Source organism: Mustela putorius, unplaced genomic scaffold (assembly GCF_011764305.1).
Source record: "Mustela putorius furo isolate JIRA1106 unplaced genomic scaffold, ASM1176430v1.1 tig00003987_pilon_pilon_pilon, whole genome shotgun sequence".
NCBI classification, from domain to species: Eukaryota; Metazoa; Chordata; class Mammalia; order Carnivora; family Mustelidae; genus Mustela; species Mustela putorius.
The window spans coordinates 19,050,599-19,067,206 of NW_025422126.1; the positions used below are offsets into that span (position 1 = coordinate 19,050,599).

Here is a 16,608-nt window from a genome sequence, read left to right on the forward strand (position 1 = left end):
GACTATTTGCTCTTTAACTGCCTTAGGTTAAATGCTTGAGTCAGGAGATACATAAGAGACTTTTCCAAGTGAATTTTTTTACTCATTTCAAGGGCAGCCAAGACCAAGTAATTGTCTAATAAATACCATCAGTTTATCACTAAAACTATAAGAAGTAGTATTTCTTTCTCCCTCAAAAAGGACCTGAATAACAACAAACCACCAAATGCTATTGCACAAACATTCATCAGATGCTTAAAGAAATTTATTATCATGATCACTGTTTCCTTCTTTCTTCTTTTTTTTCCTCTCTCATCTTCCAGCAGTTGGTACTGTGCCAATAATATCTGAGGATACAGAGATGAATAAGATAGAACTTAAAAAAAGTCTTAACTAAACAGCGTATTTACTTATTTTTATTTTATTATGATATTTAAAGAGATCTAAATTAACAAATTTTTTTTCAAGATTTTATTTGTTTATTTGACAGACAGAGATCACAAGTAGGCAGAGGCAGGCAGAGAGAGGAGGAAGCAGGCTCCCCGCTGAGCAGAGAGCCTGATGTGGGGCTCAATCCCAGGCCCCTGGGATCATGACCTGAGCCGAAGAAGGCAGAGGCTTTAACCCACTGAGCCCTTAAATTAACAAATTTTAATGAAAACTGTTGAGAAACTAGATAACAACCATAAAAATTTAATCTTAGCAATACTGTATCATAATATATTACAAATGAATTTTCTTCCAAAGACACCACTGAAAAATCAATATAAAAAAGATCGTATTTATTTCAGCTATGGAGGAAGACAAAAATTTCCAAAGATAGAAAACCTAAGTGAGAAGGAACAGCCCATAGTCTCTCAGTTCAGACCTGAACTTCCTCCTCTAGAAAACTTTACCAAATCCTGCCATCAGGCTGCTCCTGGGGCTCTTTCTAGGCATCTTAAGTCTCCTCTTTGTCACTGTCATTTCACTCACTAACGTCCAAAGTTCTCAGCGGTCTTTCGTGATCTGCTCCTTCTCTACCTGGGTCATGTCATAATAATATGCATATCTTTCTCTTGCCTCCTTTGTCCACTCCCGCTCAGATCTAAAGATCTAGGGCTGTAAGTTTGTTGCAAGGTTGTAATTGATTTAGACATTCTACTACTTCAGATACTAGCTGATACATCAAAAGTAATTCAGTAAATGTTACTGTAAACATTATTCACAAGACTTCTACTTTCTATTAGCACTGTTACTACTATTATCACTCCTTCCATAACTGCCACTGCCCTTCCTCCTCTCATTATTCTGATTATGACCTATTATGGTTATGACAATGATTTGCTAGATCCTATGGCTAACATAGGATGAGTATTACCATCTTTATTTTCACTCAAAGAAATGAGATTGGAGAGCTCAAGTTAATTGCCTAAGATTTAAAAGTTTTGAAGTCAGAACTCAAATCTAGAATGCCTGACTTAAAACCTTGCTTCTTCTTTCATATTGTAATCATTTCTAACTAGAAGATTGTGTTATGTGAATCTTCATTTTGAAAATAATGACATGGTTCTTGGAGAACTTAGAGAAGTACATCTGAACTACATAAGTGGGATTATGCCCATTTCTGAAATTAACAATCAAAAAGTCAGCTGAACTGGTGTCAAATATTTGGCTGAAACTCACAAAAGCAAGGCATATCCAGAGCCAACAAAAGCAGCTTGGCTTCTCCTATTCTGAATTTTTGCCATTGTTTAAAAATATAAAAACAGAATGTAACATGTTGGAAGTAAAATGTCAGCCAATGTCCTTAGTCAAAACTGGGAATTGCTTTATTTTCATGATGTTCTAAAGATGTTATGCAAACATTATGACCTACTGAATATATTATTTGATTTTTTCATATGGGGCATTAAAATGTATAATAAGATGCTTTAATTTAAAAAGCATACTCATATTTGCAGGGAAAAAATATCCCCCGAATTATTATACAATGCTTATAAACACCCTTACATATATTCTATTTAAGAAATTATACTAGAAACATGTATATTTCCTTTTTTTCTCCTCCGGTTTATCATAAGCAAATTGCATTGTAAGTATAGAGTCTTCTTGAGACCAAACTGCCCATTTTTAGATGCAATAATGTTACTTATAGATGTCTACATACACTATCAAAATTGAAGAAAAAAATCTGTTATGCATAATGATTCTTCCATTAGTTTTTATCCTGAAAGTTGAGTGTGTGTCCAAGCACATAGGACATAGAAGAGGCCAGTTGTTTGTATTTTTCATCCCTAGCTCTGACCTAAATCTCTATTAAGTCTCCATCCTGTGGTAGCTTCCTTGGGCCAACTACTTTACAAATATTTTAACACTCCCCCCAAGTGGAAAACAATATGTATTTCTGGCAGAGGTTTTGAGAAGGGAGAACAAAAAAAAACATGACAGAATTATAAACATGCTAATATCTTCATCTTATGCAATAGGAAGTTAAAAAATACTGTCTCAAATTGATAAGAAAAGGGGCACCTGGGTGGCTTTAGGTCATGGTCCCAGGGTCCTGGGATCAAGCTCTACATCAGGCTTCCTGCTGAGCAGGAAGCCTGCTTCTCCCTCTCCCACTCCCCCTGCTTGTGTTCCCTCTCTTGCTGTCTCTCTCTCTCTGTCAAATAAATAAATAAAATCTTTTAAATAAATAAAATTGATAGGAAAAGAACGATTAAATTTAATAATATACTAGTAAACCAAATTCAACAGTGCATTAAAAGGATCAAATACTCTGACTATTAATCAGAGTTTCTTTTTAAGATTTTATTTATTTATTAGAGAACATGGTGGTGGGGGAGAGAGAGAGAGAGAGCACAATCATGGGGGGGGGCAGCAGAGGGAGAAGCATGCTCCCCTCTGAGCAGAGATCCTGATATGGGGCTTGATCTCACAACCCTGGGATCATGATCTGAGCCAAAGGCAGATGCTTAACTGACTGAGCCACCCAGGCACCACTTAATCAGAGTTTTCCAGAGAAAGAAGCCAATATGACATATATCTGTATGAGAGGAGATTATAGGAATTGGCACATGTAACCATAGGGACCAAGAGGACCCACAATTTGTTATTTGCAAGCTGGAGAATCAGGAAAGCTGTTATGTAATACAGTTCAAGTCTAAAGGCCTGAGAACTAGGAGAGCTGGTGTTGTGAATTCTAGATCAAGTCTATAGGCCCCAAAACTAGGAGGGCCAATGTGCAATAGCAAGATAAAAATGGATGTCCTAGCTCAAGCAAAAGGAGCAAATTCACTCTTTCTCCACCTTTTTGTTCTACTAAGGCCTTCAACAAATTAAATGATGCCCATACACATAGTTGAGGGAGATCTTTATTCAGTCTACCAATTTAAATGCTAATCTCTCCCAGAAATGCCCTCACAGATGCACCCAAAAATAACATTTTACCAGCTATAGGACATCTCTGAGACCAGTTAAGTTGACATAAAGTTGACCACAATAATGACCAAGTAGAATTTTTCCTGGGAAGCAAGAATGGTTTAACATATGTCAATCAATTGATGTGATACACCACATTACCACAATGGAAGAAAAAAATGCCCTCATGATTATAAGTGCAAAAAAGCATTTGACAAAATTTAACATCTTTCCTTTACAATAACCCTTAACAAGGTAGCTGTAGAAGGAAATTGCCTCACCACAATACAGGCCATATATGAAAAACTCAGAGTGAGCATCATATTCAACTGTGAAAGACTGAAAGCTTTCCCTCTAAGATGTGGAATAAGGCAAAGATACCCAGTTCTGGAAGCCCTAACCAGAGCAACTAGACAAGAAACAGTAATAAAAGGCAACCATATCAGTATGAAGTAAAATTACCTCTGTTTGCAGATAATTGATCATTTGTATAGAAACTCTAAAGACTTAACCAAAAAAAAAAAAACAAACAAACCTTTAGAAATAAGAAACAGGGGTGCCTGGGAAGCACAGTCTGTTTAATGTCTGCCTTTGGCACAGGTCATGATCCCAAGGTCCTGGAATGGAGCCTTGCGTTGGGGTCCCTGCTCAGCATTGAGTCTGCGTCTCCCTCTCCTTTACTTCCTCCCCCAGCTTGTGCTCACTCTCTTATTCTCTCTTTCACTCAAATAGATAAATAATATCTTTTTTTTTTTTTAAGGAGAAACAAATTCAGTAAAGTTGCAAAATCCAAAATCAATATACAAAAATCAGTCATTTTTTTAAAGATTTTATTTTTTTTATTTGACAGAGAGCGAGCGAGCACAAGCAGGGGGAGTGGGAGAGGGAGAAGCAGGCTTGGGCTGGGCAGGGAGCCCAATGTGGGGCTCAAGCCAGGACCCTAGGATCATTACCCAAACTGCAGGCAGACGCTTAACCGACTGAGCCACCCCTTAGTCATGTTTCTATGCACAAACAACAAACTATCAAAAAAGAAAATTAAGAAAACAATCTCATTCACAGTAGCAACCAAAGGAATAAATACTTAGGAATAAACCAAAGAGGTGAAAGACTTGTATATTTGTGTTATTTAAAATTATAAAACACTGATGAAGGAAATTAAAGCAGACATAGGTAATTAAAAGACACCTGTATTCATGAATTGGAAGAATTAATATATTAAAATGTTCATACTGCTCAAAGTGATCTAGAGATTAAAGATCTAATACACAGCAATGAAACTATACTTAACAATACTGCTCTTAGATGTTGCAGGAGGGTCAGTAACATATCCTCCTACTGAGAAGGTACTTTAAGACCCAAAACAAAGCAAGCACTCCATACCATTTATACAGTGTTTAATTCAGGGTAACTTACTGATGGGGAGAGATCAGGCAGAGTGGGGACCCAGGCTGTGAGCAGCCATTCTGCACCCAGCTCCAAACTTAATCGCCAGCTCTTATGGAGTGAGGGACATGGTGATGAGGTCACAGGGAAGTTATCTAAAGTGGTACAGCTGTGCACCAAAAGATCTCTACGAGTTTCCTAAAGTGGAGCCTTCTGTGTACCACTGTAACTAAGATCAGCCTTCCCACATTCCTGTCCGAGCATACATTACCCTCCACGGGATCTGGAACTCTAAGCCCTGGGAAGGTCACTGGGCAGACATGAACAAGATAGAGGGCCAAAGATGGAGTCCATGTTGTTAGTCTCCTTCAGCTGTTATCACATGCATGAAATTTGCTAAAAGGGTAAATCTTAAGTGTTCTCACCATAGAAAGAAAGAAGGGGAAAAAAAAGAAAAAAACAGGGGCGCCTGGGTGGCTCAGTGGGTTGAGCCACTGCCTTTGGCTCGGGTCATGATCTCAGGGTCCTGGGATCGAGTCCCGCATAGGGCTCTCTGCCCAGCAGGGATCCTGCTGCCTCCTCTCTCTCTCTGCCTGCCTCTGCCTGCTTGTGCTCTCTCTCTCTGTCAAATAAATAAATGAAATCTTTAAAAAAAAAAAAAGAAAAAAACAGAAGAAAAGATAAGAACATAGTAGTCATGTATGGTGATGGATATGTTAGTTTGATTGTGGTGATGATTACACGATGTAAGTGTGTATCAAAACATTAGCCCACACACCTTAAATATGTACTATTTATATTTGTCAATCTTACCTCAATAAAGTTGGGGAGAAAAAAAATGAAAAAAAGAGGTAGAGTTTGGTACACTTCATAAATTGATGTAAATATTTAAGAAATGATATGTAGTAATGGAATCATTAAAAACTGTCAAATGTAGAATGGCAAATAGTGAGTCAGTTAACATCTCATTTTTCATTATGCTAAGTAAATAGATGCTATTTGAATTTAATTGATCAAGCAATAAAATTATAAATATTTTGCTGATAATAATGGAGGTGACCACTAGGAGATATAAAAGTAGAAAGGATTCAAAGTAATCACGTCCAGAAAGTGAAGCTGGCAAAGAGAAGAGGAACATATTTTTTTCTATTTTGTAATTCTGTCTTTCATTTTCTAAATATATAAATTTATTATTTTGAAAATTAAAAAAATCTAATAAGGACAATTTTCCTTATACTGAAGACTCACATAATATTAAGGATTATGTTCCTAGAATTTCAGGCCCAGGTATGGGCAATGATTTGATTGAATTGATCTCAAGGCATTTCAACAAATATTTGTCATTAGCTTAGTTTACATCTTCCTGATCTCTGGTTCCATTTTATGTATTTATTTATTGCCTGGTCTTGTCACCAGGATTATAAACTGTGAGGGCAAAGACTAACACGTTTTGGCTTTTGCCTCCTCCACTGCAGAATTAAAGCAGTTTATTAAATGCAAAATCAGACAAATGCAGAACTAAAAACAGGTGGGTCAGTCAGAGGGTCAGAACACTTCAACAAAATGACCAAAGAGAAGTTATAAAGTAGAAGGAGTGTTCAACAGTGGGATAGGTAACTTTACAAAGTACCATACTCAAAAAAATCAGAGTCTAGTTGGCCATTTGTCTGGTATTCTTGCATTGAAGACATGTATATTATTGGACACCAAGAAATTTAAGAAAAGATAATGCTTTACTTACACAGTCTTTCTTAATCCTTACAACAGTGTACCTAGCTATGTAAAAACTACCCCAGTTTTGCAGTAAAGGCAACAGGGCTGAGAGTGGTCCAGTAACTTGCCTTCATGCATCCAGCTAGAAAGACGTAGAACCTGAATTTGAATTCATACCTACTTTTTTTCAAAGTCACACTCTCCAAAGATATTTGCAAACGACATTTCAGATAAAGGGCTAGTACCCAAAGTCTATAAAGAACTTATCAAACTCAACACCCAAAGAACAAAGAATCCAATCAAGCAATGGGCAGATGGGCAGTAGACATGAACAGACATTTCTGCAAAGAAGACATCCAGATGGCCAACAGACACATGACAAAGTGCTCCACATCACTTGGCATCAGGGAAATACAAATCAAAATCACAATGAGATACCACCTCACACCAGTCAGTAGGGCTAAAATTAACAAATTAGGAAATGCCAGATGTTGGTGAAGATGTGGAGAAAGAGGAACCCTCCTACACTGTTGGTGGGAATGCAAGCTGGTGTAGCCACTCTAGATAACAGTATGGAGGTTCCTCAAAAGGTTGAATGTAGAGCTAATCTATGACCCAGCAATTGTACTACTGGGTATTTACCCCAAAGGTATAAAAGTAGTGATCTGAAGGGGCACCTGCACTTTAATGTTTATAGCAGCAATGATCACAATAGACAAACTATGGAAAGAGCCCAGATGTCCATCAATGGAGACGTGAATGGATAAAGATGTGTTACATATATACAATGGAATACTACTCGCCATCAAAAAAAAAAAAAAAAAAGAAAGAAATCTCGCCATTCAGAACAAGTGGATGGAAGTAGAGGGTATTATGCTGAGTGAAGTAAGTCAATCAGAGAAAGATAATTATCATATCTCACTGACAGGAGGAATTTAAAAAACAAGGCAGAGGATCAAAGAGGAAGGGAGGGAAAAGTGAAACAAGACAAAACCAGAGAGGGAGACAAACCATAAGAGACTCTTAATCTTAGGAAACAAATTGAGAGTTGCTGGAGGGGGGGAGGTGGTGGTAGAATGAGATAACTGGATGATGGACACTGGGGAGGGTATGTATTGTAATGTGCACTGGGTATGATATAAGACTGATGAATCAGAGACCTGTACCCCTGAAACAAATAATACCTTATACGTTAATTTTAAAAATATATAGTAAAAAAAAAAGCCACACTCTCCTTAAATGCTCTTTTAGCTCACAGCATTCTATGATGCTCTGAAACTTGCCAAAAAAGAAAATGTCCATTCTGTGACCCCACCCAATCACTCAATTTACTGAAATATCCAGATTTGTTAACAGCATCACCTTGTCCAAATGCTTGGTGTATTCTGAGTAACAAACAAAATTTAGCGAAGTCTCAGGAACTTAGATATTTAGATTAGCTAGTAGTTTGTGTTCTTGCTATTATAGTCTCTAAGTTGAATAGAAGGAAACTGAAACAACTTTCATTTTACCCTGCTTCTGTCTGTACATGACAGTTATTGCAGAACAAATGCTCTTCCAAAGATTGTTCAGCAAAAGGTCATCCATAGCAGGTGCTGGACATTTAGTTCTGTGTATATCTTCTTGCTTGGACCAGTTTTGTGGCAGCAAGGCTGCTCTTTTCCAGTAGAAACCTTTGAAAAATTGTGTTCAGAGTCTAAATTTGGCCTTCCATCTATTAAAGCACTAAAAATGATTTTTCTCATTTTAAATTTATGAACCTCTTCTCATTCCTAACTCCTAAATAAAAATCACTGGCCAATATACTTTCAGAGTTATGAAAAACAACAATTTCAGCTATTTGCCAATGATAAAACCTATATATATTCATTACAGAAAATTTAAAATATACAAATGTGTAAATAATTTTCTAGTGGCTTTTATATTACATATTTTATAATATAATATAACATTAAGTGTTAATAATCTCCAATATCAGTATTAATATTTTCATAATAGGGAAATTTACAGATGATGATAAGTCACCAGATTCACATTAAAACTCAACTATAAGTATGATTGATGCATTGCTGCTCTTGCACTAAAAACAGTCTAATCAATACTGAAATTTGGGGAACAAAAATATTGTTTTAAAAGGGCTGTTCTCATTCTCATTTCATTTCTTCCCTGCACCATTACTCTGTTGTCATAATGAAAAGTAAGAGGCTCTGATTTAACTGATGTCTCATCCCTTCTCCTGCAAAACAGAGTCCTGAAAACAACCTTTTTTAAAAAGATTTTTTTTTTTAATTTGAGAGAGAGAGAGAGAGAGAGAGGTGGAGGAGGGACAAAGAGATAGAGAATCTTAGGCAGACTCCACGCTCCTGAACATAGAGCCTGACATTGGGCTATCCCTTAACCCTGAGATCATGACCTGAGCTGAAATCAAGAGTTGGAAGCTTAACCAACTGAGCCACCAAGGCACCCCTGAAAACAATCTTTTGACTTGAAAATCAGAGCTTTACATCACATTTCCTAATCTACAGCCATCCTACCTGTTCGATCCAGAGGATGAGGCTGCCTGCGTGGAATGATTTCCAACAGTGCTCATGGCTCATTACCCTCATTACTTCCTTTTTCATCCTCCAGTGGTGTGTGATATATCCACCATTTGAGTGTATCCTTTGAATTAACAATATTAGAAAAGCCCTCTGAATTTCAAACGTTTTGGCGTTAAAAGTAACATTAATTTATTTGCCTGGCAAAAATGCATTCATCTAGTGTTCTACTCCATTCCACCTCTAACCCCACTGCCACTGCCTTAGTTTAGGTGTTCATAATTTCTCTTTTACATAATTCAAATAGTAGTCATTTAGTCCCTCAATAAATATCTACTATATTCCCCAAACTGTGTTAGGTATTGATAACCCAAAGAAAAATAAGACATATTCTCAGTTCTCAAAAGATGTTGATAAACCCATGAGACTGTAACAACTCAGAGGAGGAATCCTAATTGGTCTCCAAGCCTCCATTTTTGCCCTGTCCAATCATGTGGTTGGGACAATCTCTCTGGAATGGGGGGGGGAGTATCTTTTTCCTGTGTTTAAAACTCATCTCTGACTCTCCATTCAAGCTCGTAGTGTGGACTTGAGCATGGACTCAAGAGAGATAAAGACTTGGCTCTACCATGTATTAGCTACACGACCTAAGTCAAGTGACAGTCTTTTCAGTTCCTTATGGTTTCTAAGCCACTTCATAATATTTTTAAATTTTTTTTCAGACCTCATTAGGATAAGTCAGCAGAGCTGAGACTAGAATCCAGTTTCGAAAGTCCTAATCCAGAACTGTACTAGATCTGTTCCTGTCTCTGTAGGATACACAAAAAGAGTTCCCAATGCCCTAAATGTTTCCATAGAACCACAGTGGACAATAAACACCGCTAATTTATTCAACTGAACTTAAAGATTTGGATGAGCTGTACTGAGCAGGTATAGTGAGTTGTAAATTTTCTGACATGGCAAGATGTTTTTTATTTTCCAATAGATATTTTTTAGGATCTAAAACCAGGGCTTGCTCACAGGAGAGTAATAATTTTTCCCACTTGGAGCTTGAGTAGGAAGAGACATATTTCAGATGACAATTAAATGGTGAGATGTGATTAACTTTAAGTATTCTAGAACCTGGCTATTCAAAGTGTAGAACCAACAGTAGAACTAACAGTGTTCACATCTCTTAGGGGCTTGCTATAACGACACAATCTCAGGTTCCACTGCATTTTTATAGAAGCTACAGATGACTTACATGCCTTGGAAGATTAAGAAGTACTGTCTAGGGCAGTGGTCATCAAACTGGGACATGCATTAGAATTACCAGAGCAACTTGAAAACAAAATAAACAGACAAGTGATACCCGCAACCCATGTTCAAGGGCTCTAATTTAATTGGTTTAACGTGGGTATAGGCATGGGTCTTGTTGCAAGCTTGCCAGGTAATTCTAAATACAGACATGGTTGAATATCACGGCTGGGAGAGTACAACCACAGGAGGTAGCAAAAGATGTCCAGTATTTCTCCTCACCCCTTTATGTATGGGACCAAGAATCTATCAGCCTTTGTTTGAGGGAGTGATGAACAAATGGACATGGATACACTTCTACAGAGCAAAATGTAACTGAACAGAGAAAAAAAAACCTTGCAAATGTAACCTCTGAGTTTGATAATTTTACAAGACACTTGATGAGATATAGGGAGACTAAGTATTTTTGTAGGAAAGTGTGACTGGTTCTAGAAAAAAATGGAAAGAGGTGGAATTCAGTAGAGGGTGGGAGATGAGGCCAAGAATTTGGGGTGTGAGGAGGGCATACTGGGAACCCCACCCCCACCCCCCAGTGAGGCCTTCCCTCTAGAGCAGTAAAAGGAGTGAGGTATTAGACTTCCTCTCTGTTCACCTTCCCCCAATTCTCCTGCTTTTCCCCTCCATGCAACACCTTCCAGATGCTTGGGGAGAATTATTTGAACACCTTAAGAACCTTACCCCAAATCTTGTATTTTTATGAGAAAGTGGGTGAAAGGCTATCTGCACCCAAGAAGAGACTTTCTTACTTCTTTGAGATGAACTGGAAGCTACTGCTGTGTTTGTAGTCTGCAGACCTAGCGGGACAAACCATAAAGCTGATCTCTAGACTCACCCACCCCCAACTGGGAATGCATCCAAAGTATCATGGCCTATCAGACAGAGAAAAAAACAAAACAAAACAAAACAAAGTCTCATAAAGTTTTCAGACATCCCAAGTCCCAAGCTTGTTTTTTTTTAACTGGAAACTTTTCAAGACCAAGAAAACTATAATCTATATCCATATCTATATTACCTATACTCATATATATAGTGTAATTATTTTCTGCCTTTGAAGGGACAAACTTAAAGGAATGGATCTGTTATCCATTGTTTATTATAGTTTCTTTTTAAAAAAAAAATTGTATTTGTTAGAGAGAGAGAGAGAGCACAAGCAGGGGGAGTGGCAGGCAGAGGGAGAAGCAGGCTCCCCACTGACTTCATCCCAGAGCCCTGGGATCATGATCTGAGCTGAAGGTAGATGCTTAACTGACTGTGCCACAGAGAGGACCCTCATTGTTAATAGCTTCTATATAGAAATCATCTTGTTAATTTCTTTCCAGGTATAGCTTTCTATTTATATCCTTTATTATCATTTAGCATCATAAAACAATGTTACTGTGTGTGTTGTTAATAATAAATATTTGCAGACTAAATCATGTTTTATAGACCACATTTGATTTTCTACAAGTTAATTATTTCCAACAGAATAATCTTCTCCCAAATTTCATCCTCTTTGTTTTCTGATGTATTGCACACTATCAATCCGCCCATCCTTGAAAATCTCCTATCTTGCCTTTGTGGCAAAACTTTGTGTTCTCCTCTTATGTGGTAATATCACGTGAAATGCTTTACGTGTATTATGTAATGCCACATTTTCAAATTTCTTATTAACAATCTGTGGCAATAAATACACTTTGCATTCCAATACCTCCATTTTATATACACACATATGTACACACACACACATTGGGATTTACTGCCAGAATTTAAAATATATATATACATTCACTGTAAGTTCTTCTCCTTTATTTCCTGTTATTTTTATAAAACACTTCAAATAAGAAGTGATATTTGCAGAGAATTTTGCAAGATGAGGTGTTCTCCAGGTGTTTGGTAGAAATTCCCAAGTATAAGGAGCAGGATGAACAGAGGCAATTCTGAAAGTACAGTGAAGCATCCTATGGGACGTCTATGAGATTCTAGAAAATGCAGTTCTTTAATTGTGGATCAAGACTCTTGTTTCTTAACTTTAGTGTGTGTGAATGAGGCTTTGTGTGTCTGTGTGTGGATGTGAGAGACGGAGTTGATATGTGTTACACCATATTCAATAGCCATTATAATCTGCATATTACCGCATTGTCACTGCACTGACACTTCCTAGTGTATTGATTCAAGCCTTTAGATCAACAAAAGAATGTTTAAATAATGTTGTGGGAACAAAAGTAAACTCATACTATTTGATAATCTGTGGGACTCAACAGAGTTTGTATGCTGCAAACCTTTGCAGGCAGGTTTGATGGAACCTTTGGTGGAAAGTAGTTGCCTAAGATATACAGACCATTTACTTTTTTTTTTTTTAAGACTTTTTCTATTTTATTTGAAAGAGAGAGAGAGTAGGAGGTGGGGGAGGGTCAGAGAGTGAAGCAGACTCCCCGCTGAGCCAGGAGTGTGACTTAGGACTTGATCCTGGAACTCCAGGATCATGACCTAAGTGGAAGGCAGACATCCAACTGACTGAGCCAGCCAGGCACCCCAAAACACAGACCATTCAATCAAGCACAGGATAGGCAGCAAAGGCATATTATATCTCTTACTAACTAATTATTGCCCTTGTGTATCTGGGATCCAACACCTAGGCTACCATACAGTAAGCAATAAACATTTACCAATTGAGTAAATAAAATGATCAAGTGGATGTATTAATATGATCATGGCCCTAATCCCAAAGCAAACTAATGGAGGTCCTGGAAAGAAGTCATGGGGAAGGCGGGGTGGTAAACTGAACAGAAACTTACATCATCAAGAGCAATGGCAACATTACAAGTCCAGAGGGAGATATTTGAAGGAAGATATAGGAGTATGGGGGGAGGCAAAATAAAGAAACTAATTAAAACCATTCAGTAGAAAAAAACTTGGTTCAGGGGAAGAGTAAGACAGACCTATAGTCAGCTCTCCATTCATACATGGTGAGCTTTGAATACAGCTCAACTTCCTTCTGAGACAGATCAATAATAAATGCAACAAACCCTAGCAAGCTTGGTTCTGAAATAAGAAATCCCTTGGCACTATTATGGGACAATGGGGCTGGGGGGGAATGGAACCCAGTAACAATGCTCTGGGCAGGAGTTCATGCAAATATGCACGGTATTTTAATGAAAATGTGAGGCTGCCAATGCCTACTTCACACGTGCAGTCACATTACCATGACAACCAGCAGCTCTCTAGGGTTTAGATATGGAGTAATGACTTGCTTATGCTTGAACATTTAACAGTTTTTCATGCCGCTAACAAAGATTAAATTGAAAAAGAACCCTGAGCCAAATCTGACAGATAGGGGGAAAATTCATTTCTGGAAACAAATGTTGAAACTAATTGCTGGCTACATTTGCTTCCTAATTCTGAGGATAAATCCCAAGGCACGTGGCAATACAAAAGCCTAACCTATGAATTTTTTCATGGTGAATGCTAAGATTCTAAGTGAAGATGACTTTGCAGCATGAACTTGAATAATAATGACAGCCCGGGCAGTGTTGAAAGCACTTCACTGACAACTACTTCCCTGGGAAAGTAGAGACTCAAGCCAGGTCAATTAATTACATCTCTAAAGAAATCTTTTCTCCTGGAAGACTCCTTGTTTTTAATTCATACCACATCACTGGCGCATCGCTGAGTAGTAAATCACACCCCTTAAACACTTATCATGTTCCCTGGTCCCTTGCCTGCCTTCTGTTGACTCTTTAAACATAAACAACTGCCAGGTACTGACATAATGTAAGGAACAAGGGAAAACAGGTTTTACTCATTTGTTTTTTACAGCTGGGACTGACCAGGTTTATTGGCACATTAACAAAGGTAGCTGTATTTCATGCTCCTTGAACTTAGGCTCCCTCAGAATCTACCCAGGACACCTCTAAAAGGAAAGAACACTTTAGGAGTAATGGCACAGGTGTGTGTATGGGGAGGTCCCCTTACATGAGAACAAGGTATAGGACTCTTAGTTGTCCAGTTCTAGTTCTGAAGCAGACACTCTTGTAGGAGCCAAAGGGGCCCATCTCTGTGTCTTTAAGGGTAAGGACTTCCTACTTAATAATGGCCTGGGAGAAATAAAAGAGGGACAAAAGAGAGGAGGGACTTTCAGACACGGGAATTGATATTTATGAGTGTCAGAGCTTGGGTTTTAATACGTGCCCTTCTTCAATCTTGACATCAACACTGGGCCAAAACGAATGGCTGTGCCGTATGCTTCCTGTACTTGAGGACAAGTAGTCTTGTCCCTGACTAGGAGTGCCACAAGGAAGAGACACCTGTACATTGACACAAATGCTCTTCTTTGCCAAGCCACTAGTTGGAGGAACTGCAACAGCTCAGAGCAGGAGCCCTTTACTAATTCACACAGAACTTTCTTTCTTTTTTTTTTTTTTTTTGATTTTTTTTTTAATTTATTTATTTGTCAGAGAGCGAGCGAGCGAGAGCGAGCACAGGCAGACAGAGTGGAAGGCAGAGTCAGAGGGAGAAGCAGGCTCCCTGCGGAGCAAGGAGCCCAATGTGGGACTCGATCCCAGGACGCTGGGATCATGACCTGAGCCGAAGGCAGCTGTTCAACCCACTGAGCCACCCAGGCGTCCCCACACAGAACTTTCTTAAACATGAGCAGTGGCTCTGGTATCCCAGGAGGTTTCTCTTGTAACCCCCTTTGGGGGATAAGGAAACCAAAGTGCAGAGATTAAGTAGATTGTGGAAGGTCACTTAGGAAATGGAAGGTCGATTTTAATACCTTAGTACTTCTCTTTCTATTCATTTTTTAAAAGGCTTTATTTATTTATTATTTTAGAGTGGGGAAGAGAGAGAGTGCACATGTAGGGGGAGGAGCAGAGGGAGAGCGACAAGCAGACTCTGCTCTGGGTGCCATGGAGCCAGACGCAGGCCTCTATCCCACAACCCTGAGATCAGGATCTGAGCCGAAACCTAAGTCAGACACGTAACTGACTGAGCCACCAGGGGACCCTTTCTCTTTCCGTTCTGCCATGCTTTCTAAGTCTGGGCCTTGGTAACTAAGTCTGGGGCTGGAATGGATTTCTCCCTAACTAAAGATTTGACTGCCAACATATAGATACTCAGTGGTAGTCTCGCAGTGAGCCATAATGCCTACCTCCTCTGCTGTCCTGGCCTCATTACTAGGTTCAAGTACTCCAGAGCAACTCCGCTCTGCTGACCTATCTTTTCAGAGGCAGCATTTATTGTTCTAAAGCCTACAGTCAGCCCACTGTCATCTGATGCTGTTCCCAAGGTTACCCGAAGACTCCGCAGAACACGCGGCAAGGAGGTCGTGATGCCACAGGCAAGTTTTCCTTCCTGTATTCAATTTCCAGATTCTCTCATTAGAATCGATTTTCTACATTCTAGGAACTTCTCACATGGTGTCTCCATACACACAATTACAAAGTATCAGTCCTGTGAGGAATGGGACTAGGAAATAAGAGAGAGAGAATAATTGAAGCAAAGAGTTTAAGTGACTGCTACAGAGATCCAGTTTGTGGAAAGGAAGATGAGGCCCAGAAGAATAAGACTTAACCAGTGATATCTGGTAAGTATCTAACAACTAGTTATCCACGGAGAAACAAGCCCTGATTTGTAGTGTTGATGTCTTTTTGTGATATAAATACTCCCTCTGTGACTGGTTTTCAGCTACCAAGTTGATGTCACTGAACGTAGACACAGGAAGAGATAAGAACAATGTTATTTTGTATTTCCCCTAGGCACATATAATAGAAGTAAGTAACTTAACAGACATAGATTGATAATTGTCAAATGTAGCAAACTGGACAGTTATCAGTTTTGAGAAGGTATTACCTCTGTTTTAAGTTTAATTGTGAATTTATATGTTTTAATTTTTAATAATGGCTATTTTGGGGAATGAGCTCCTGAAAATGTAACAAGTAGCTCTCATCAGCTGGGGCCACCTGGCCCCAACACAACACTGGAACATGAGCTAGCAGTGGGCACAAAAGTAATGAAGACAAAGGAGAAAACCCATGGGAAGTCTCTGAATTGAGAGAGTCGGGTGTACTAAATCCAGAAAGAGCAATCCTGTCATGCTGATGCCCCCCATTTGTTATGGGTCCATCTATGTCCCTCCCAAAGGTATGTTGAAGTCCCAACCCCCCCAACCCCCCCAATCTGTGAATCTGACCCTATGTGGTAAAAGGGTCTTTGCCTACAATCAAATTATGAAAAGGTCAATTAGAGCGAGCCCTGATTCAGTATGAGTGGTGTCTTTGTGAGCTAAGGGAAACGCGGTTCCCACACACGGATTTGA

General features: G+C 38.8%; 1 long non-coding RNA gene across 1 annotated transcript in view; it reads right to left on the reverse strand.

The window, feature by feature from the left end:
- Positions 1 to 286: 286 nt before the first annotated feature.
- The window catches only part of LOC106006932, a 57,937-nt gene continuing 41,615 nt past the window's right edge, over positions 287 to 16,608 (reverse strand). The window contains exon 3 of the long non-coding RNA XR_001181281.2: positions 287 to 326. This is a non-coding gene — a long non-coding RNA (uncharacterized LOC106006932). The remainder of the gene's footprint in view (positions 327 to 16,608) is intronic.